Consider the following 22,184-nt stretch of genomic DNA (forward strand, 5'->3'; position numbering starts at 1 on the left):
GAGAGAGGAAGCTCGGTAGATGGACATGCGGAGCAGAGAGGGAGGCGTGGATATCTAGATGGCTTCAGACATCTTTCTGGTGTTTTGGAGAGTTTAGAAATATTGGGATGAGATAGCTACTGAGCTTGGGTTCCTGCAGTGATGGTGGCTGCACTTCTGTCAGCACTTGTACTCTGAGGAGAAGCACTATGGTGGCAGAGGGTAGGCCTCAGCACTTCGCCAGTTACCCGGGATTCCATCCCTACACCATCAACAAAATTATGATAAAGAATGATTTTGAATAAGTCACAAGATAGACTTAAATTCTGGATTTAAGGATAACTTTACTCCGGGATGTGACTTATTGATCCTTTTCTCCCTCAGTGACCTGCTTCCACCTCACTGCAGTGTTGGTAGTGAACAGGGGGTATATTTAGTTTAAAAAGGGAAATATTGGGATAAGACTTTATCATTGTAAATTGGCATTATATAATTGGGAGTTTTATATAAATAAAGATATTTGGTTAACTATTTAAGAGTCATGTTTTACCAGATACTTGGAAGGAGTGGTGCAGAGGCCTGGTGGGGCAGTACCCTTCTGTAATTATTACCTACTACACCTCTGTGCCTCAGTTTTCCCATCCTTAAGTGCTGACAATGACAGTGCCAACCCAAGAGCTATAATGAACGAGTCAATGCACACGAAGCCCTTAACAGCACTGATGCTTTGTGCTTGACGAGGGTCCGGTTCCTGGTTCACAACAGATGTGACCAACAGCAGCACTGGAGAGCTAGGCTCACAAGTCTTTCATCGCTGACATCTCCACCAACGATTTGGCCAGAGCTGAGTCCCCAAGTAGCTGCCGGGCTCTGCTGGTCCTGTAAGCTACACTCCCAGGTAGCACAGTGGAGGCAGTGACAGTGGCTGAAATCTAAAGGGCTCGATCCTCTCGTTAGAAACAATGCACTGGGCTGTCTATAAATACACCATCCTCTTGATTTCGGCCGGCCTTGGTTTCGGAGATGAATCGCACTGTTGGGGGTGCCCCACCAGCAGGAGGGGCATGGGATGTTCCCTGCAGCTAGCAGAGGGAAATGACATTTCAGATTACAATCCTTCCTCTTCCACTGAAGGGGTTGCAGGGTGCTCAGGGCCCTGATGTCCTCATCTCCAAGCCCTCAGGAAGCATCAAGGCTGCTGGGTTTCGCTTGAAGTTCTAAACGTTGTTCTGCCTCTTTGGTGGCCCATGGGCACTGCCACAAGAAGCAAGTCTGCAACCTAGGATGCCTTTGGGACTTTGGGGAGAGCTTCCAACAGAAGCTCCGTGCTGCTGCTCTAAGTACTCTTGGGCTCAGGAGTTCATTCCCAGACTAAGACTTCAGGCCGCCAAGGACGCTGCGGAGCCAGTGAACCTGCAGAGCGACACACGTCCCAAGGTTCTGGGAAGCTGGTGGGAACAGCAGGTGCATTTCAGCACGTGAACACACGTGGTCTCTGTGTGAGACATCCAGCGCTGCAGGTCTCCGTGTGATGATGGCGTCCTGAGTCACATTTGCTGGTAGAGCCACGGGTGGGTCTGTGGTGTTAGCACAGTGGTTAGCAGGACTGGCCAGTCAGACATGAAGAGATCAGCCAGTGGGATTATGATTTGATGTGAACAGCGCCAGCACTGGAAACCTAAGCTCACAAGTCTTTCATGGCTGACATCTCCTTTGTCATATCGCCTCATGAGCACAGTGGTCTTTTCTTGTGATCTGGGAGCCTAGCAATTCATTTCAATAGAGAGAAAGCTTGAATACCTAAGTAAAGCCAATTTTGGAACAGTTTAGAAATGCTCTGAATAATCCTATTTATTTGCATCCCAGAGTCCTCCTTTAGTTGATCTGAAGCTCCCCGCGGGACTGGCAAGCTTTATAAAACATCTGCAGTATCAACGGAACTAGGAGCCTTTAGATGCTGCCTCAGGGCTGGAGAGGGGGCTCAGTAGTCAGGAGTGCATACGCTGATTTCAGGCTGCTCACAAATGACTAGGACCGATGTCCTCTTCTGGACTCCTTGGGCACTGCATTCACTGTGCATATACATATACAGGTAATTTTAAAAATAGTAAAAGTCTTAGAAGCAAGCAGCCCCTAAAATGTTAATAAAAAAGAAAAGTAAACTGAGGGTAGCAGCAAAAGAAAGCTGCTCTCCTCCCCCTCTCCGTCTCTCTCTCTCTCTCTCTCTCTCTCTCTGGTACTGAGAAACAAAGCCAGGGCTCATATATTCCACGCCAGCCTCATACCACTGAGCTAGCTTTCCAACCTCAGAAATAATCTTTTTTTTACATAAATCCTTCTTGTTCTTCTTTATTCAGACGCTATAACAACAATATAGGAAAATGCACTTAAAGTTTTCTGATGTAGAGAAGGTATAATATAAAATTTCTTTTGATTATTCAATTTATCATATATATATATTGTAACATAATTTTTAACAATATATTATTGATAATTATTTTATAGATAAAAAGTATATTAAATATATCCAATTTAGCTTTCTATCACTGTTAAAAATTTAGTTTTTGCCTGGATGGATGGCTGAGCAGAGTACCTGGATTCAGCCCCTGCACCCCACACACTGGGCAGCTCACAGCGGCCAGGGCACTTTGATAAAGACCTGAACTCACATGTGGTCTACCCACACACACGTACACATAATTCATACATAGAAAATAAATCTTTAAAGCTTTTCAGTTGCTTCAGGTTGAGCAAAGTGAATGCTGACATTTGGGTGGGGCTGACTGTTATGCGCTGGCCTGAAGGACAGATGACAAACACACGCAGACCCAGAGCCAGAGTGTGCAGGAGGACCCTGATCCCTGGCCATGTGCTGCCCAGGCAACACACAGGCTCCTCGACCTTCTAGGTGGCCCCAGAGGAGACCAGAGGCTGCTCTGTGGATAGTACTTAGGATCAATGATCCCCTCCTCTCTCCCCCCTCCTTGCTCCCTGTATCTCATCCTGGATTTAATCACCTAAATGAAATCCATGCGGTGCGCCAACATTATGCAATGGTGTCACAAGCAGGACTCCTCCCTCAGTCACCATGTCTTTGTATTTTCTTAACAATTGTGGGGCTTTTCTTCAGCCCTGCAGAGTATAAGGTCAGCTTCAGCACAGTCAAAGCCCTGGCTCACAGGGGTCCAGCAACTACTCTGGCAAGTCACAGGTCAACATACGCTATCAGTGAAGCAATTGCTCTTTATCCAGATGAATTAAGCCACGGTCTCTCTCAGTGTTGATGTTGAGAATAGAAAGTTCTAAGGGCCCCGCACAGCCCTGGGCTTGGAAGGCAGGCCTGGAAAACCCTGGCCATGCTGCCTCCCTCCAGCTTTCTCTGAACAGTAACACGCGGGCTTCATTGCCAACTTCACATCCATGTAAAAACAAAGGGACAAAACAAGGAGCTGCTGTTTATGAGATTTTGTGGTATAAAACTACAAATGGCTCTTCAGTTTTCCTGTTCCGCCTTCTCTGAAAGCAAATTAAATTAGCATAATACTACTAATGAGATGAAGTATAATTCTCTCCATAAATTGGAAGTTTATTTTATTTTTATTTTTTTGGTTTCTTCAAGACAGGATTCCTGGGTGTAGCCCCGGCTGCCTTGGAGCTCTCTCTGTAGACCAGGCTGGCCTCTGAATCATAGATCCTCTTGCCTATGCCTCCCAAGTGCCAGAATTAAGGGCATGGACCAGTAACACCTGGTTAGAAGAAATTTAGAAATGGGAGAAAATAAATTGGCTCCAGGACCTCTTGGAGTTTTGGCTGCAGTGTCTGTGTGGTACACACACAGCACGGCCTACTCACGGAGAAACTGGGAATCTGCAGGCATGGTCCTGAGCTGAGCCATTTGTCTTCTGAGCTTTGGAAAACCGGTTACTCTTTCTGGACTTTTGGCCCATATTTCAAACCGGACATGATCCTAAGATCTCATGGAAGCTGTTGCCATGACCTTAGGAGGTGAATGCAGGGGAAGTGCTTGGCCCACTTAGGAATTCCCATCTGGGAGTCTCTGGGCATGGCATTTCCTTGGATATTGCTTTTCCCTGACCTTCAGCCCAAATGAAAAGAAAATACTTTTAAGTGTAACAGCCACCTGGTGGGCCAGCTCCGACACAGTCCAGAGAGGGGCTGTGGGATGTAGCTATATTTGCAGTTAGAAGACTCCATTTCCTTTACTTTCCATTACAGGAGTGTTCATGTAGTGTGAGCACCTCCTATCTGCTGACGAGGTAGGATGGCTCACTCAGCCTTCAGCTACCAGCCCCCGAGGAGGGTGCTCAGTGGTGTCTCCCAGGCGAGTGAAATACAGTATGGAGAAAGGAGAAGGGGAGACAGAAGAGACAGCAGAGGGTCCTCAGTCTAAGATCTCCTGTGTGCTATCGCTTGTTGTCTATGCTGTTTTCTTTTCCAACTTTCCTCAGTTCTCCACTTTGGTAGCCACCAAAGCCAATGGTGATGACACGGAGCTGAAATGGTGTCTCTTTCCCACTGACAGTTCTACTGATCTCAGCCTAGGATAATTGACATATACTTTACCTAAGACTAAAGAGGGCTGACTCAATAGTTGAGGGAAAAAGATGGAATGTGCCCAAACCATAGCTGTCACACAGGTAAGCAAGGACAGAAAGCAGGCTGGATAGCATCTGCTGGTGAGTGTATTCCTGAGATAGGGGCTGAGTCTGGCAGGAGCACAGGCATGGAAGCAAGCAAACGGGTTAAGAGGAGTAGCCACCAAGCCAGCCTGCCATGAGTCTCACTGTACTTCACTGAACGCTGCTACCACAGTCAGATCTCTGCTGGAGGGAGCTGTAGCTCAACTCTGGGTGTATTGTGAGCTGTGTGTTTCTATCATATGAATACCCCAAACCTTCCTTAGAAATCACAGATACTCAAGTCCTTTCTGCTCGTGGCTGCCTGGCCAAGAGCTTCTCGATCTACTTCTCTTCTGCAACTCCCTTCCAGCATTCTCTCTCATCTTAGAACTTGCCAAACATGGTTTCTATCTAACGCAGCAGGTCTCAAGCTGTCGGTGGTGACCCCACTGGGATATCAAACAACTCTTTCACAGGGGTCATATATTAGATATTTTGCATATCAGATGTTTATATTGTGACTAATAACAGTAGCAAAATTACAGTTCATACAGTTATTAAAGTAGCAAAAATGTTATTGTTGGGGATCACCACAAGATGAGAACCACTGCTCCAACAGGAAAAAGAGGACCAACGCAACCCTGACATCCCATGGCCAACTGCTCAATGGGATTTATTTTTGTGGCTGTGTCTTGACTTTCACAGAGCTATAGTCAGTAAACTGTTTAGAAGTATTGTGGAATTAATACAATGCTTTTTCTTAAGATGTTATTTATGTGTACACATGTGTCTGTATGCATGTATGCTGTATATGTGATATTCACAAAGCCCAGAAGTGGATGTTGGATCCTTGAGAGCTATAGTTATAGGATGCTGGGAGTTGCCAGATGTGGGTGGTAGAAATTGAACTCAGGTCCTCTGGAAGTACAGCTCTCTTAATCTCTGCACCATCTCTCCAGATGCAATGGGATGCTTTCTTAAAGTGATTTATCCACTTAGGCAGTGAAACTATTTTGGGGGCAAAGTAGACTCCATACAATGGGCCATCCCTTTCATATAGTGTGTGCACATGGGCATCTGAGAGTTACAGATTTCAAGTTTCACAGGCCTCGGGGGCTGATATTTTTCCAAGGGAATTTCCCATTTTTATTGAAAGAGTTCAGTTTAATTGCTCTAAAGAGTATTAAATCATATTCATGGGAGGCCATTGGTTTGGGCTGAACTCCTGCATTAGGCTCTTGCAGACCAGAAAAACTCAAGAGTGCAGTCACTCCTGCTTGGTGACACTAATCCAACTGAACCTTTAACCGGTCAGTTTTTCATAAAATAGGAGACTTACCAACCAATTAAAAATGGTTTTCCTTGAACCTCTTTATGAGGAGTCCCTCTGCTTAATCCTGGAAGGGAAGTAACTTTGCACCAATCTGCTTTTAAGTCCCCCTTGCTCTTTGAAGCCCTTTTCTGCCCACAGTCAACCCCCTCATACCATCAGAACAACTGGTGTCTGCAGAATGGGTTGCCGTGCCACCCCTGAATTGCTAATAAAAGCCAATTAGATCTTTCAGGCTTTTACAAATATGCTCTTTGCCCTACTTCTCTGTTTTCCAGGAGATTGCCCCCTTATGACTATTATTTTATTCAATTTATTCAGAAAAGCACACACATGAATAATCTTAAGAAAAAAAGTTCCAAGATCTGTGACTGCTCTTGTCTCTTCCTCTTGCTGATGGGGAGTTTGTGAGTGCAGAAATCCTCGGCAAACAAGATCGCCCATGTGTGCTGGGTGTGTAGAGTATAAGGACATTGGTAATTGTGACAGTTTAAGCATTTTACTAAAGATAAGTTTTTAAAATGCACAAAACACTAGTGAGCTGTGTCTGGACATCCGCTGTCCTTTTCACCGACTTTCTCCCATTTTCTTATAGCGATTATTGGCCAGTCACAGATTTTATCTTGTGTTCACATAGTGCTTTAAAACTACAAAGGGATTACTAACAAAATGGGAAAATAAACCAAGGGAAAACAAAGTTTTGATACAGCCTCTAAAATCTAGTGAGATGCTCTGTAGCACAACTGCAGGGACATGCAGTGATTAAAGACTGCAGTGCTTGCCAAGTGTGAGCTCTGCGAGGTGTAGACACCCCTGTTAGGTGGCGGACTCATCAATCCGGAGGGTCTGATCTGGCTGGCTTTCCGGGATGGAGGCTCTGCTGCCGTGCAGATGGGAAGCTACTCGGCACCCAGTGGTGGTACTTTTGCTGTTCTATAAGTTGAGGAGCAAAACAGAATGTCCCAAAGCCACTATTTAGTAATCCTTTGAAATGAGTTTGTATTTCACAAGATCTAGCTACCTTAACCCACATGCCTTACCCCATACACAGGCTCCATAAATGAGGGAATTTATAGGTTATTTGGAAGAAAAAGAGCAGGGTATTTAAACTTTAAAAACTATCACTGTACTTAACTGTTAATGAAGTGCGGTGTGGTGGGGCCTCCAGCTCTTCTGTTTGCAGCCAGCAGCCCTCATTTGCATGTCCAGGGCAAGCACTAATCCTTACCATCGCTGCTCCCCAGAAAAGCTGGAGGCCCATAATGCTGTTCACCCTGCTGGTTTATTTAGCACAGCCTTTCTTCCCAGCATACACAGGCTTCCATTTCAGGCCAAGCTGATTACCCCAGATTCCTAATTAGTGCTAATTAAAGCTTTAATGGATAGCAGCCAGAATTTAAAAGCATGCCACCTCTTTTAAAGACCCATTGCTGGTTCAGTGCAGGAATGAGCCAGCCCCAGGACTTCTCTGGAGTGGCACAGGCTCCTGGATACTTGGCACACAACATGCAGGCCATGTCTGGTGACCTGGAGGCCTTCCATCCACTTTTCCCAAGGAAAACAAGCTGTTTGCTCCAATCGATCTCTGAATGTCTACTGAAGCTGTGGATATTTTTCAAGGAGGCCATCTCTCAGTACTCCCAACCAGGCTAGCCTCAGGGAGATTTCCCCACTCTTGTCATGGCTTGGGAAACAAGACAAAATACCCTAACTAAAATAATTCCGAGGAGCGCAATAAACCTGTGTTAGGCTTGAAGAGCCTTCTCATATTGATCCTGATGCAGGGAATAGCTCGTACATTCCTAGTACAACAACCCCAAAGGCAGCAGTTTAAAATCTACCTCTTTCTTATACAATCCCTATAATGTGCAAGTTGACTCATCCTTAACATGGTCAGACTGAGTCATAAATGCTCATAATACAGAAAGAAGAGAGGATCTGGAATTTAACTTGAACGCATGAATGTCCAAGGAGATGCTGAGTCACGGGGGCTCTGAATCACTGGCCTGGCTTCTGGGAACTGAACTTGAGTCCTGTGCTAGCTCGGCAAGTACTTTCAATACTAAGCCATGTCTCTGCCCCAGATCTAGATTTTGACAACATTCTATGCTAGAATAGGTGCTTTTCCCCCCAAGATAGTGTTTCAAGTCGTCAGGTAGATATCAATCTTACCATCTGTATGTTATGTAGATGAGGATGGGTAGAATCCCTCATCTTCCTGCTCCCACTTCCCGTCTGAGGTTACAAGAATATGCCCCATGCCTGGCTCGCGTGCTGCTGCTGGGGATCAAGCCTGTTGTGCTTGCTTGGCAAGCTCTCTCCCAACAGTCAGTTTACATTTCCACAGCCACAGTGGCTGCTGGGAGTCTGCTGAAACAGAGACCTCTTGCGGGCACAAAGCACTCCTTCCACTGTGCTGCTTGTGCTGCTAAGAAGAATTTTGTTTGGAAGTGCTGAGATTCAAGCAGTGGTGAGGCTCCAAGGGTGTGAACAACAGGTGAGCAGTCACACCCCAGAGGAGGGAACATGGAGGGCTAGCATGGAAAGGTGGGGGAGGGCTAAGGGCAAGTCTTGGGTAATACCCCTGTTTCTTCAGAGGAATGAGAGCCCTCCAAATTATTTCTGAGATAGTTTTTACATTTTTTTAAAGGCTTAACACACCTTTTGATTTCCCATGTTTTTATGACTATTTGGGGCATAAATATAAAAATAAAAAATACATTTTTTCTGTATGTGCTGTGCATGCGTGTGGTGCAAGTTCACAGTGCTCGTGTATTCAATAGCACATGTCTGTGCTCACATGGAGACCACGGTGACTGCCGGGGCTCTCTCCTCGGCTCCTGCCTCGGACAGACCTGTAACTGGACCTGCTTCACCTGCTGTTAATCCTCTGCCTTTCCTCTTCTGTTGAGGTCACCGGCATGCACAGCCACACTTGGTTTTTTTCCACGGGTGCTGGGATTTGAACTCAGGTCCTTGTGCTCTCAGAGCAAGTACTCTTACCCACAAAGTCATGCCCCTAACTCCAACAGATTTCTTTTGTAATGAAATCACATGATTTATTATTCATTTGTTTGTTTAGCTGTTTTGCACAAAAATGTGTTTTCCTTCATGGCTGGGAATGGTGACCACGGCCTGTGGTAGCATTCTACGGTCTCATCATATGGGAGGATGACGTAAGAGGACATGAGGCTGCCCAGGCACATGTGGACACTGGCTTACAGCCCGAGAGCAGCAAGCAAGGACAGGCAGAAGCAAGGCTCGGCAGGCACGTCTGTCTCCCAGCCTGGAGAAGTACACGGGGCATGGAAAACCGGCATTGTGGGCTCAGTGCTCGAGGCTTGGTGCAACAAGAAGAAGCGGAACCTTAATTTCAAATTGCCTACAAACTGTGTAAGAAACAGGAACTCCAGGGCTGAGGAGATGCTCATTGGGTAAAATACCTACTGTTCGAGCACTGATGACATGAATTCAGTTCCTCAGCACCCATGGGAAACTAGGTGTAGGGCCATTCGGTAGTGGGAAGACAGATCCAGTTGCTTGCTGGCCCAGCTGAAATGCTACCCTCAGGTTCAGTGAGAGACCCTGCCCCAAGAATAATGCTTAGAGAAGCAGAGGAAGACACCTGACACTGACCCTGGCCTCCACATATGCATGTACAAGTGAGTGTGCTCATGCATACCTCCAGTATACACATGTGAGCATGCAAGCATGCACACACACACACACACACACACACACACACACACACGAACTAGCTCTGAGTTCAAAGGAAACCCCCACCTACTTGTCAGTAGCTGTAGATGAGGCAGAGAGCGACTGTGATGTGTTGTTTATTTTCAAGGCTCCAAAGATGCACTTTACATTGTCTGGTACATAGTTTCTTATAAAATATGTTTCTTGGTTATTTATTAACGTTTTCTACATTCTTGAGAATTTCATGTAAGTATACAATGAAAGATGATTACATGCTCCCCCTTCCTCCAGCTCCTGCCACATCCCCTACAGCAAGTCCTCCTCCAAACTTCGTGTGTGTGTGTGTGTGTGTGTGTGTGTGTGTGTGTGTGTATAGTAAGTCTGACTGGTGCTGTGCATTGGTATAAAGTCATGCTGGAACATAGGAAACCTACTAGTGGAGATGTCCTCATAGAAGGATTCTCCCTCCTTCAGCAGTGGCCACTGCCAGCAGCTGCTCAGCAGGGGTGGGGCCTGGAGAGGACCTCCTCACTCTACACCAAAACTGAGCAGTTCTTATGTAGAGAACGGTTAGCTTCAACTGTCAATGTGATGTGGTCTAGAGTCACCTAGGATGGTCTCAGTGAGAGGCTGTGTAGATGGGGCATGCCCTTGGGGATGTCTACAGCACAATGGGGAACATCTACCCATGGTAGGTGGCCCCATTCTCTGGGCTGGGGACCCTGAAATGGTAAGAATGGCAACCCTGACCCTACCGAGCTGAACTCAAGTATTCTTTCATTCTCTCTCTGCCCTTGGCCGCAGACATGACTAGTTACGTGCAGCTCCTGCCTTGACCTCCCGGCAGTGATGGAGAAACTTAGAACTGTGAGCTGAAATGAACCCTTTGTCTTCAAAGTTGCTTTGCTGGGTATTTTATCACAGCGATGGGGAACTGAAACTAGGACAGGAATTGTGACAAAGGGACACAAAGATCAAGGTGAAGGTTAAAAAAAACAAAAACAACAACAATAAAAATAACCCAAGCAATCAAACTTGAAAAACTGATTAAGACATCCGCTTTCTTTACCTCTGTAATCGACAACAGGAGTTTGGTGGCTATTCATGGCCTTAAGGACATAATGAAAGCTTTAGCAGAGGAATTCATGCTTCTTCATGGAATGCTGGAAGCAGTCAGACAAAATGCCAGGCTTGCCTATTAAAATTGGGAAAGTCCAGGGAGGGAGCCGTGGAGCTCCCACTACCCTGGCCTGGCTTGTGATTGGCACGGGCAGCATTTCCAGCCACTGCTGCTAAATTACACAGCTGGTCCTGGCCTTGTTCATGCAATTAACCAGACTTTCTTCAAGTCTGCACCGCTCCCTGGGAGAACATGAGGAATTTGTGAAGAGACATTATATCTTTGAGGATACTGGAGAGCCATTTAGTGGGTAATTCACTAAGAGGAACCCGGTGTCTTTGAAGGAGGTAATTCACCTCCTGAGGCAGTGGGAGTCTGCCTCCTCATCAGGCCTAATGGGCTGGAGGGAGGTCATTACAGAACAGATTACTACTTAAAAAAAAAAAAAAAAAACTTTTCTAACCATACAATTCATTAAGAAAAGGAAAACTATGATAGCAGCCAAGGCCTTTCTTTCCGGATGAGTAGGTCAGTAAGCCAGTGGGCTCTTTCCCAGGTCTAGCTGATCTTGGCTCTGAATGAGAAGAGTCCACATGTGAAAGAGCTTGCTAGCCTTGGCCACCTGAGAGGCACCAAGGATGCAGGGCAGTCAGCTTGTCCTCTTTGTCAGAGCACAGCTCAAACCCAATCTTCCCCTCCACCTCCTGGTCCAAATCTTCAGAAAGAGATCACTAAACCACTGGTGGAGGCTTCCAGATGCTTCATTACTCTTAAATTCAAGCAAGTGCATTTCCTATCTGACCTGTGATCTTCTCCCTCTGACTGAAGGACACTGTCTCATATTCCTTCTCAGAGAGGTGGCAGGGAGGGGGACCCTGCAGCCACCCAGCCCTGCCTGTGTCAGGTTAGCCTCTCTGGCTTTTGTTTTAGCTGTGAAGTGGGAGGGAGAAGGGCTCTGCATTCATGTATTTCCATCAGTTAGGAAGGGCAGATGAGGCGGCTCTCTAGGATACACGAAGGCAGAGTGGCTGCTCCGGAATGGGAGAAGAAGACAAAGAAGGCTGAGGACAGAACATACAGGTGGGGACAGGCTGAAGCCACCGGGGCCAGAACTGCAGGCTCTTCATGCACTCTGTGTGGCAACACATACCTGTAGTCTTAGCTCATGCAAAATGTAGGCAGGAAAAACAGTTCAAGGTTAGCCTTGGCTACATAGGGAGTTTGAGCTCAAGTGTCACCCTGGGCCGTCTGAGACACTGTCTCACTATTCTTCGCACTCCAAAAATGAAAAAGTTCTCACAAAGACTCTTAAGTTGTAAGGTTCTGAATAAATGCAAGAAGCTGCTGCATGCACTTAGCAGCTCTTGGGATGCTGCCACGCACAGGGCAATGGAACAGGTGTTCACAGAGGCTTTGCTGCCGGGGCCTGAGGGCTGTGGAGCTAATGCAGGAGAGACTCTGCTCCCAGTCCTGCCGGAAGCTTGTCATGGGAGCCTGAGGAAGGCACAAAAGGTCCTTGAGCACATCACCAGACGTGTGCTATAAGTAAGATGAGGCTCAAAACATAGGATGACGACGGCTGGCCCAGGGGGACAGACACAGTGAGTCCTGGACATTGTAGTCCTCATGATTTTCTAACACTGTATGAAAATATCAGTTCGCCAATACAGGAGGGCTGTGGCTAGCATTACTTTGAATTAACATCCCGCTACACACAGGGTTCTTTCCCACCATGCCAATCTGTTCGCTCTTGACTCCAGCTCAGGCCCTGCCTTCTTCTACACTAAGGACCCGGAAAACACACAAGCCTCTGCCCTGCGGAACCCCTGGCCAGCATGCTAATACAACTCATTTGTTTGTTTTGATTCATAACCAGAACAGCGCTTATGGGAAGGATGTTAAGTGGTGCAAGCATAGAACCTCTGTGATGCAGAAGATGGTGACCACTAGCCATTTTAGCTACAAAGCATGGCTATGGGTGTACTACGAGGCCAACTCCTTCATGAAGGCCATATTAAAAAATAATTGCCATCTGCTAGACTCCCTTCTTTTTTTTTTTATTAAACTGTCATTAATTACTGGTAACAACAAATTTCATTTGGATTTTATTGAGTAATTATAAAATAAACAGGGGAGGACATTAAGCTCCTTGCCTCGATGAAGGCAGGCAGGGACTCTTTATAACCTCCTTTCCAAAGGCGTCCACGATAATCCACCCATTCTATTTATTATGATAATTATAATTCTGGAAACTCATCCTTCCTTGGTTAACAAGTATCTTCTTTCAGCTTAGCTCAGCCTGACTTTAGCATGGGTCATTACACAGAGAACCTGTCCCTGCCCAGGGCTAACAATAGATCTTTTGTGGGTTATTGTCTAATTCACCGAGGTTGTTGCATAACTTGATCACTACTATGTCTTAAGGTTTTCATATTCCAGGTACATAACAACACATCATTGTAAAGCAATTAAAAATAGAGCGGCTTTAGTGTTGTGACTGGAACAGGTTTACTGTCTGGAGAAGGCGAAGTGCAAAGTTTTACTGATGCTTTTCAACTACAACATTTAGGTTAAAACATTTGAAACAAGCCATTAATTTAATAACATGTTCATCCACAACAAATCATAACTCATTTCTTTTTACTGCAAAAGTAATTGAGTAATGAATAATGAAAATCATTCCACTGAAAAGGGGCAGTAAATATGTTGACTTTATTATTAATACTCAATTTTGGTTAATAAGGCAGCTATTAAATTTGTGACAGGATGGATCTAATTTATCATCTATTCAAGATAACAGTGAAATATTACCTAGTAAATACCTGTGTTCTTATAAGAGAAGATGTGACTCTAAAATAACGAATAGAATCCAAAGGAGAGGCCAGCTCTCACTGAGAGCTATCTGACCCTAACCTGCATATCCCTGCACCTCATAGGTTGCTAAAATAATTTAAAATAGTTGCATGTGCATGCACATAGGGTTACTGACCAGAGCCACACACCTCAACTTAGTGCTATAGTGAGCTGGAATTCTCTAGGGAATGAGCTCATAACAGTAAAACCTAGAAAGGCCACTACACCCAAAGGAAGGCTTGAAGGCTTGCTCCTGAGGTCTGGGATGCAATGTTCAGTGCAAAAATGCAACAGCAACTATTACTAATGGTGGAAGGGAACAGAGCGGGGTGTTTCTCACTTTGTCCCTGTAAACAGAGTCACAGCTGATTCTTGTAACTTAGGGCAGTGTGGTGCTGAGTTGGAAGAGGTTGAAATACTGGCCAGGGAAGCATGAACCAGCTTCCTATGGGCTCTGGTCACTCCACCAAAACTTGTTTTATGTATGTCTCTGTTTAAGGATACATTGTTGGTTCTCCGGAGGTGCAAACAGCTACAGAGTGACTCACATCTGCAGAAAGCTGATCTAATGCTTGAGTTTTCTCTAAGGGATATCTTGTACTTCCAGAGACAAGATAAAACCTGGGACTAGGCTTGGGGATTATTTTAACAAAAAGTATGAAACTTTAAAGCAAAACTAAACAAACCAAAACCAGAACCAAAAGAGTGGTAGCAAATGGGCCCTGGAGGAGCCTCTTGTTGCTGGCAGGCAAGACAAAACAAGAGGACAGAGAAAGCCTTGCCCTCTCTGACCTCAAGCTGCCGGCCACACATATTGACAAATGACAACAGAATGCTTCAAGTAAGGATTTGGGGTTACATATAGATTTTTAGCAAGAAGGCAAATTTGCAATCACCCTGTCTACAAATAATGGAACTGCCTGGGCTTCACACTGTGACCCCCTAGTCACATGCCCATGTGCTGTTCTGCTGGCTTTCCTCCCCAGTTCTTCTCACTTAGGGGCTATCTCAGACTACAATATGCCCTTCACACAACAGGAAGGACCAGAGCATACACTGATTATTCAATTAATCACAAATTAATTTCCAGAAATCACTAACTTCTGGAGCTTCAAATAATATGTCATTATCGTCATTGGGACAAGTGGTGGCCCAACCTTTTCTTATTTGCATGTTTCAGATAAGAGATTAATTTTACTAGAGGGGCATTGTATAATGCCCTAAGTTTGCTAATAGCTCCAAAGTGACAATGTCATTTGTGACAACAATATTTCCTGCTTGACCTTCATAGGAAGACTGCTCAAGGCCTAACATGAGTGACATGTGGCATTTCTACAGAACAAAGGTGCAATTCAATGAAACATATTTAATAGGTGCTTTCAGAGCTGGGACAAAGATCACCCACAGTGCCAGATTCAAGAACGAAGATATGATACCACCAGCTCATGGCCCAGAATGCCAGTTCCAAGAACAAAGACATGGCATCCAAAGGTTTGAACTCACAATGGTTCAAACTTCTAGATTCTCTGAAGAAACAGCAGCTCTTGTATTAGCAGGCACAGACTCCAATATAGCTATGGCAAGGAGCTTAAGAGAAATACCTTTCTGTGTCTCAGAGAAGGGCTATTGGCTCTCATACATTATTCTAGAACATAGCCAGGCTCACCAATTATATCATTTGCCTGATACTCCTAAATACTTGAACATATTCTTTTCCCCTTGGTCTAGCTACACAACACTTTAACAACGCTTTATCTTCTAGGTGTGAGGTTGTTGGGCTCTGTGAGAATAGTTCAAGGGGCCTTGGTCCAATCTTGAGAATCTGACAGAAATCAAAACATTAAAACCAAAGCCAACCATCTGAGCAGAGATGATCATGTCTGAAAGGATGGAGTTTTAAAATAAACCAAGGGAACTTAGGGTGCAAGGGATGATAGAGGGAGATGCACCCCAGGCAGCTGCGCTGGGTGAGGGGACTACAGCCAATATAATCTTAGGAAGCAAAAATATCCTCACTGTAATGACTAGGATGGAAAGAAGCAGCTCAGCCAGAGAAAAGTGTGTGTGTGTGTGCAAGGCGCGCGCGTGTGCATGTGAGTATGAATGTGTGTGTATGTGTGTAGGGGTATTAGGCGTTTTAGGTCAGCACAAGGGCCCTTTGGTGTTTTATATGGCTTCTTTTAAAATATGCTAATGGTTTTGGTGCAGTTTGAATGGTTTTAGCTAGCTCTCCAGGCTCACCTGTTCCTCCACAAAGGCTCACTTAGTGCACTGTCCTGTCAGCTGTCTGATGGGCAGCATTTCTTCACATCCTCCATCTGTTCTAGGGCACACCTGCGGATGGAGCTGGGGTGGAGGGGTTTACAGTCATAAGAAGCGCTCTTATTCCAGCCTCTGATGCCCCAGGAAAGAGGGGGAAGCTCTAGACTTCACACACTGGGGCCCAGGCAAGAAATGCGAGTGCTTTAAATGCTCTTTCTGCATCTGGAGTCCTTTCTGGCAAAGAATACTTTCACCTAAACACTTTGACAGTAAATTGTATAGGAGTGGAAAAGCAATGAGCTAAAAAAAACCAAACCAAACCAAACCCAAACAAAAAACAAACAACTTGGATAGCCAAAGGGGGTCTTCAAGTAAAACAGGCTAGCACTGATTTGAGACTTCTCCACAGGACATCTCCTGAGTCCTGTGGCAAGCAAAGCAACGAGAAGGAGGCAATTCTGTTTCAAAGCTAGGCTACATTAGCTGCAAGTAACTTCATCAATACAGATTTATTACCTGAAGAATGGTGGGTAGAGGGTGATGTGGATACCCACGAGATTGGATTATTCAGGATCTGTAGCCTGAACACATGGCCTTCAGAGAATCCGAGGGACAGAAGAGTGCAGGACAGGAACCAGCAACGCAGTTAACAAACCAGCTCCTGGCAGACATGTCACTAAGACACTGGGCACTCACTGGTGGGAAGCCCAAAGGTGTCTTCTAAGTGTAGTGGAATCTGAGAAGACTGTTTTAGGATCTCTAAACAGTAGGACCTTTTGCTTGGTATACCCTGAAAACGCCAGAGTATAAGCGTTTTCAGTAATGGTATACCAAGCATTTTATCCTTCCTAAAGACTTGACGGGCAGTGGTGACAGACACTGATGTCATCTCCCAATATGATAGATCAGTACATTTTCATTCATCTTGAGATTAGATTTGGAATATGGCTTGATTTGGCCAATGGCATGCATATGCTAATGATGCTTCTTCCTGACACGGGTTCTAGAACATTCATCTAACTGGCAAGGTTTTGTTGTTGTTAGGTTTTTTGTTGTTGTTTATTTGTTTGGTTTGATTTTTTTAAGACTGGGCTTCTCTGTGTAACCCTAGCTGTCCTAGAACTAGCTCTGTGGACCAGCCTAGCCTTGAACTCACAGAGATCTGCTTGCCTCTGTCTCCCAAGTGCTGGGATTAAAGACATGTGCTACCACCTCCAGGCACAGGCAAAGTACTTGAGTGGCTGCAGTGAGTGGGACATCTTCCAGTGAGCTCTGGGGCGTATGAAGAGCAGTCACCAATGCTTCTCATGGAGACTGAGCCATTGTAGCATTGCTACTGTAACACTGGCAAATGCATCTGAACTAAGGTAGGTTTTTTCCTTTGCTTTTAGTTAAAAAATAAAAATTCCCAGTGATTCTTTTCTTCCTGGATCAAGTAATATTTTCATTAGCACTCTAGCAACACTTCCCTCTGCATGTGAGCACCAACTCACACTAAGACACTAAGACAGTCTCAGAATTCTGCACTAGGTCATTCCTATTTTCCTATACATGTTAACAATACTTCGCCGAGGTGATCAAGAGATGTCTGAAGGGCAGAGGTCATGTGGTCAGCATCTCCACAATATCATCAGCAAAGGAGAGAAGTCAGCAGCTGACAAAGAGTGCTGGCTGAGGACTGGAGAGGTCCCTGTGCTAGCTCTGTGTTCTGGGCCAGCCGAGGAATACTGAGCACGCACTCTGCACAGAACAGTGGGGATCTGCGGGCCCTGCCAGCAGCCACGTGGCTGCTCCACTGAGAGGAGCTGTGGCGATTTTTGCCAACAATGCAAATTCCCATTTTTCTGTATGAATTGACTATGGATAACCTGTTCACTGTAGCTTTCACAAATAACTAAGGGGTAGAACCTCGAAGCAGAGTGGTGATAACTTCAGGAGCAGAAAACAGCCAGTGGGATTTAAAATGGAATCTGGTGGTTTGTGCTGAAGTGCTGCGAACGGCGAGGAATGGCAGAGATGGCTGAGAAGGAATGCTGGAGCCTGGGTCGGGTTTCATTAGTGCGAGCAGTCTACACATGGCCCCTGTAAAGTCATCTGGCCAGCCCTCGGCCTCAGACTCCTCTTTCTCAGGCGGGCAGAGCTGACTCCAGGACAGCTGCTCCACGAAGGAGGCGGCCCTGAAACATGGGCGAGCAATTGTAAATGCTAGCCCAGGGGGAGGAGACGATCTCATTGGTGCAGGCTTTAAAATTATGTTTAGCAGAATTACACTGTTTGAACATGGGGGGCATATTTTGGATTTGGGAGTTATGAATGGGAATGAAAGTTGGACATTTTGGGAGCTAACTTCAGTGAGGGATAAAAAAAATGTAAGTTCACTCATTCTCCAATTGGTGATGAGTTTAAAAATGAAGGGTGATTTAATTTCTCCAAAAGTAAGTGAAAAGGCAAGCCTGTCCGTCATGTGGTGCCCCTGAGTGGTGCATTCCACCGTCACTGTCTAACCAGCACAGCAAGGAGGGTGCACCGTGGAACAATAGCTTGATAGCAGTTCTGGTGTCGCCCACAGAGCTGGACTGCCAGCTCAGGGTGCAGGCATGATGAGGTCACAGCTGGAAAAGGGGGGTTGGAGGGTTAGATAACCAAGGACCACTCAGGGTGATCCACTGGCTGTCCAACTGGATTTATGTTGCTTATAAATAATCACTAGTTGAGGAATTCAAGCAGACCCAACTAGAGGTAGACTTAACTGTTACAATGCTCTTAAGGAAGAAGCAGAGGAAAATTCACTCCTTGTTCCTAACAGGCGATTGCTAGGTGACTATGGAGGCTGTCCTACCCCACCCTATGTAACTGTGTGCACCTTGGAATCCTCAACTGCTGCTCACACAATCCAAGCAATGGAACAACTCACGAGTGTGAATGAGTGGCTGGAAAGAGGGTCCATCCTGCCGGAGGAAGGGCAAATGCTCTGCACTCACCAAGCCCTTGCTGCACAGTACACTCAGTATGTTCTAGAGTGCTGGGACCTCTCAGCTGGATTTTGAGACTTCAGCCTCACTTGGTAACCGATGCCTCTTGGGGCACAAAATTATGTACGTCGTTAAAACCTCATCAAGTAATAATTTCACTATGATTGTCAACATAAATAACAGCAGTAAATAAGTACACAGTGATAGATCTGTTTTTGTTCTATCCAGAGAATCAGTTTAGCTTTGATGTGTGAACTCAGGACATAATTCCCATTGCTAAGTGCCACTCAACTTCATGAGGGTGGGTCTTCCTTCAATTTAAGGATATCACATCCCTAGTTAAACAAGAGACACAGACCAGCTTCAAACAGGACTCAGTCATACAGGGTGAAGTCTAAATAACCAGGGATCACGTGACCAGGCATGTGCCTTGTGCTGTTTTTCTTCCTGACAATAGAAGGAAAAACTGTTCTTGTGAAAATTAATTGAGTTTTGTTCAGATGGAAAAAAGACGTGAATATGAACAGACACAAGGGCCTCTCACAAGAGGAAGTCCTTGTCAGCCTCGTGGCACAGGACAGCTTTCTCATCCAACAAATATTCCCCCTCACCTTTCCACCAGCAACAAAGGTATCGCCTGCTAAGATATATTGCCATAATACGATTGCTGGGAAAATATATGGTGTAATACAGAGCAGTCTAAATACCTGTAAGTGGAAAAAGACATAAACGACCATTTTAATTACTTTCCTCATGTAAAACGCAGCTGTAGTAATGTTGGCAGGTCTCACCTGCCCTGTTTTAAATCTGTGACATGAAATCATGACACTTAATTAAGTCTTAATGCATAAAAATATTTTTATTTACTTTTAATGGAATATCAGCATTTAAAGCTTTCTATTTATGTGCTTTATAAATTACTTGAAATACTTAAAAAAAAAAAAAAAAAAAAAACCCTGACTACTACTGATCAGCATTTAGAAGTACCAGCTTCAATTTCATTAATTAAATGCCTTTTTGGTGGACTCCTGCTGCTGTGTGAGCTAGCTCTAGGCTATGAAAGTAATGAGTCCGGACAGAGTCATCTGATCTCACACTTGGTGCAAAACGCAGGGAAAGGCCTTGCCCACAATTCCTAGCCTGTTTACCAGACTGCAAGAAGTCTGACTGTTGGAAGCATTAAGAAGCCTCAGGCTTCCCCCTTCCCCCTCTTGCAGTTTTCCAGTTTCTGATTTTATAAGGATTGGCTCAGAAAATATGGTATTCTAGCGCCCCCTGCAGGCCACAAGCCTGACAGCCTCTTGTCAGCCTGGCTTTTCATTCAGCAGCAGCTGGGGAGAGGGATATCTTGATTATCAAAACCCAGAGTCAGACCTCACTGGAAGGACACTTCCCAAGGGCAAGCTGGCACTGATTATCTCCCCCTGCCTCCCCAAAGCCTTAGGAAAAACCCCTTTGTTGACTTGTTCTGGATGTAAGTTTCTGTCTTCAAAGCACATGGCAGAGCTTTAGGGACTGACTTGTTTTCATTACCAATGTCCTAACAGTTCTGAAGGTCTGGAAGAACACAAGATTATCACTCATACCGTGCCTGGGCTTAGGAAGGTCAGTTAGAAAGAGAAGAAAACAGAGGTCAACTGTGTGGGCACACCTGAGACTTCCTCAGCCAAGTTCTCATTCTAATGAAGTAGAAATTTAGGAAAATGCAGGGAATTTCTAAAGTGTTTTAGGGAACATAGCACGAATTTTTATAGGGTATTTTATATTGATTTAAAACGTTTTAGATGGGATTGATATAAAATGTTGCTCAAAGAAAGCTACTTTTAAAGATAAAAATAGGGGGGTGGTGGTGCTGGAGAGACGTCTCTGGGGTTAAGAGAATTCACTGCTCTCCATGAGGACCTGAGTTTAGCACCCATGTCAGGCAGCTCACAACTGCCTCTAACTCCACCTCCAGGGGCTCTTAAGCCTTCTTCTGGATTCCGAGGCACCAACACGCATATGCCACAACACTCACCTATATACATGCACATAAATCAAAAGAGCCCAGTTTTAAAGAGAAAAAAATGAGGAAGTGTCTGGAGACAAGCAAACAGTGGAATCCCCAGCTCTGCTGAAGGGCCACTCCCTGGGCCACACTGGGTCTCTGGGTCTGCTTGATTATCAGCAAACAATCAGCAAAAATAAACCTCTGTGTTTATTTCTGATACCAGCTCTTGCTACAGCTATAGCCCAGGTGGTCTTGAATTAAAGGCCTTCCAGATTGCTGGCATTACAGGTATGTGCCACCACAGTTAGTCTGAGAAGTACTCAGAAGACATGTCTTTCAAAATATTTTTTTAAGTCGGCACAAGTATTAACAGGTACGGAGTTATTTTTCTTACCAGTTAAGAGCATTCATTTTGGGCTGAACTTTGGGCCCCAGGCATACTAAGAAAGCACTCCATCAGTGAGCTGAAAGCATTCTGCCTGCAATGTGGAGTGATATCCCAAATATTCCCTCTTAGTGAAGTTACACAGTGTAGGGTCATTCATAAGCCTCTTGAATCATAAAGAGACCCATACTTTTGCCAAGTCACAGAGGTGGGTAGACATATCACAGGGTCTCTTACCCAGGCAGTCCACAATGAGACTGAAGACATGTCTGTGTTAAGCTATCCTTTCATGGTGTCGTGGTCATTTAACAGGCTCTCTTGAGAGACTACAGGGATACCAAGGAGGCAGGGGTCTGAGGGCAAGGTTGCAGTTTTACTGGGAGCCTGGGGACTGACAACATCTTCACCCAGAGGACATTCAGTGCTATAGATGAGATCAGTATGTCCTCAGGGGAACGGACCAGATATTTTGGTTTCAATAAAATGACACTTCCAAATGAAAACTCAAAATGAAAATGTTGAGCTTCCAGATTTGTTAAGTTCAGGAACAAGGGCTCTCAGCAGGACCTGTCAGCAGCCCCGTCAGAAGAGGGCAGCTGCTGTTGGGGTGCAGCTCAGCACAGCCACCCCACCATCCAGTGAGTCAGTCAGCAGCAGCGGCCGGCACACCACTCACCCAGCCTGGGATCTGGCTGCCAGACCAGTCCCTAGCTCAGCTTCCCTCCCACTGGGAGGCTGAGGCTGCCAGGAAGGAATGGCAGCTTCCCAGCAGATGTGGGCTGCGGAGCCGAGGGAGGAATGGCAGCACAGCCCAGGCTTGGCGCCGCCACATTTATGGTCCTTCTTCCACTTCTGCCTGCTGCCCCCTCATTGCTTGCTGGCAGCCTGGGCCAGGGACAGGTGATGAGGATTAAGCCTAGCATATTTGCATATCCTCTGCACAGGGAAGGAAATTAA

At 45.4% G+C, this 22,184-nt stretch overlaps 1 protein-coding gene across 3 annotated transcripts in view; it reads right to left on the minus strand.

The window, feature by feature from the left end:
* Positions 1–22,184, minus strand: part of Jazf1 (JAZF zinc finger 1) — a 305,724-nt gene that overhangs the window by 52,884 nt on the left and 230,656 nt on the right. The window contains exon 1 of one of the 3 annotated variants that reach the window (XM_052173759.1): positions 8,122–8,247. The exons of the other annotated variants lie outside the window; for them this stretch is intronic. The gene's annotated coding sequence lies outside the window, so the exon portion shown is untranslated. Of the gene's footprint in view, positions 1–8,121; positions 8,248–22,184 lie in introns of those variants that run through there. 3 annotated transcript variants of the gene reach the window in all.

This window comes from Apodemus sylvaticus, chromosome 2, assembly GCF_947179515.1.
Source record: "Apodemus sylvaticus chromosome 2, mApoSyl1.1, whole genome shotgun sequence".
NCBI lineage: Eukaryota > Metazoa > Chordata > Mammalia > Rodentia > Muridae > Apodemus > Apodemus sylvaticus.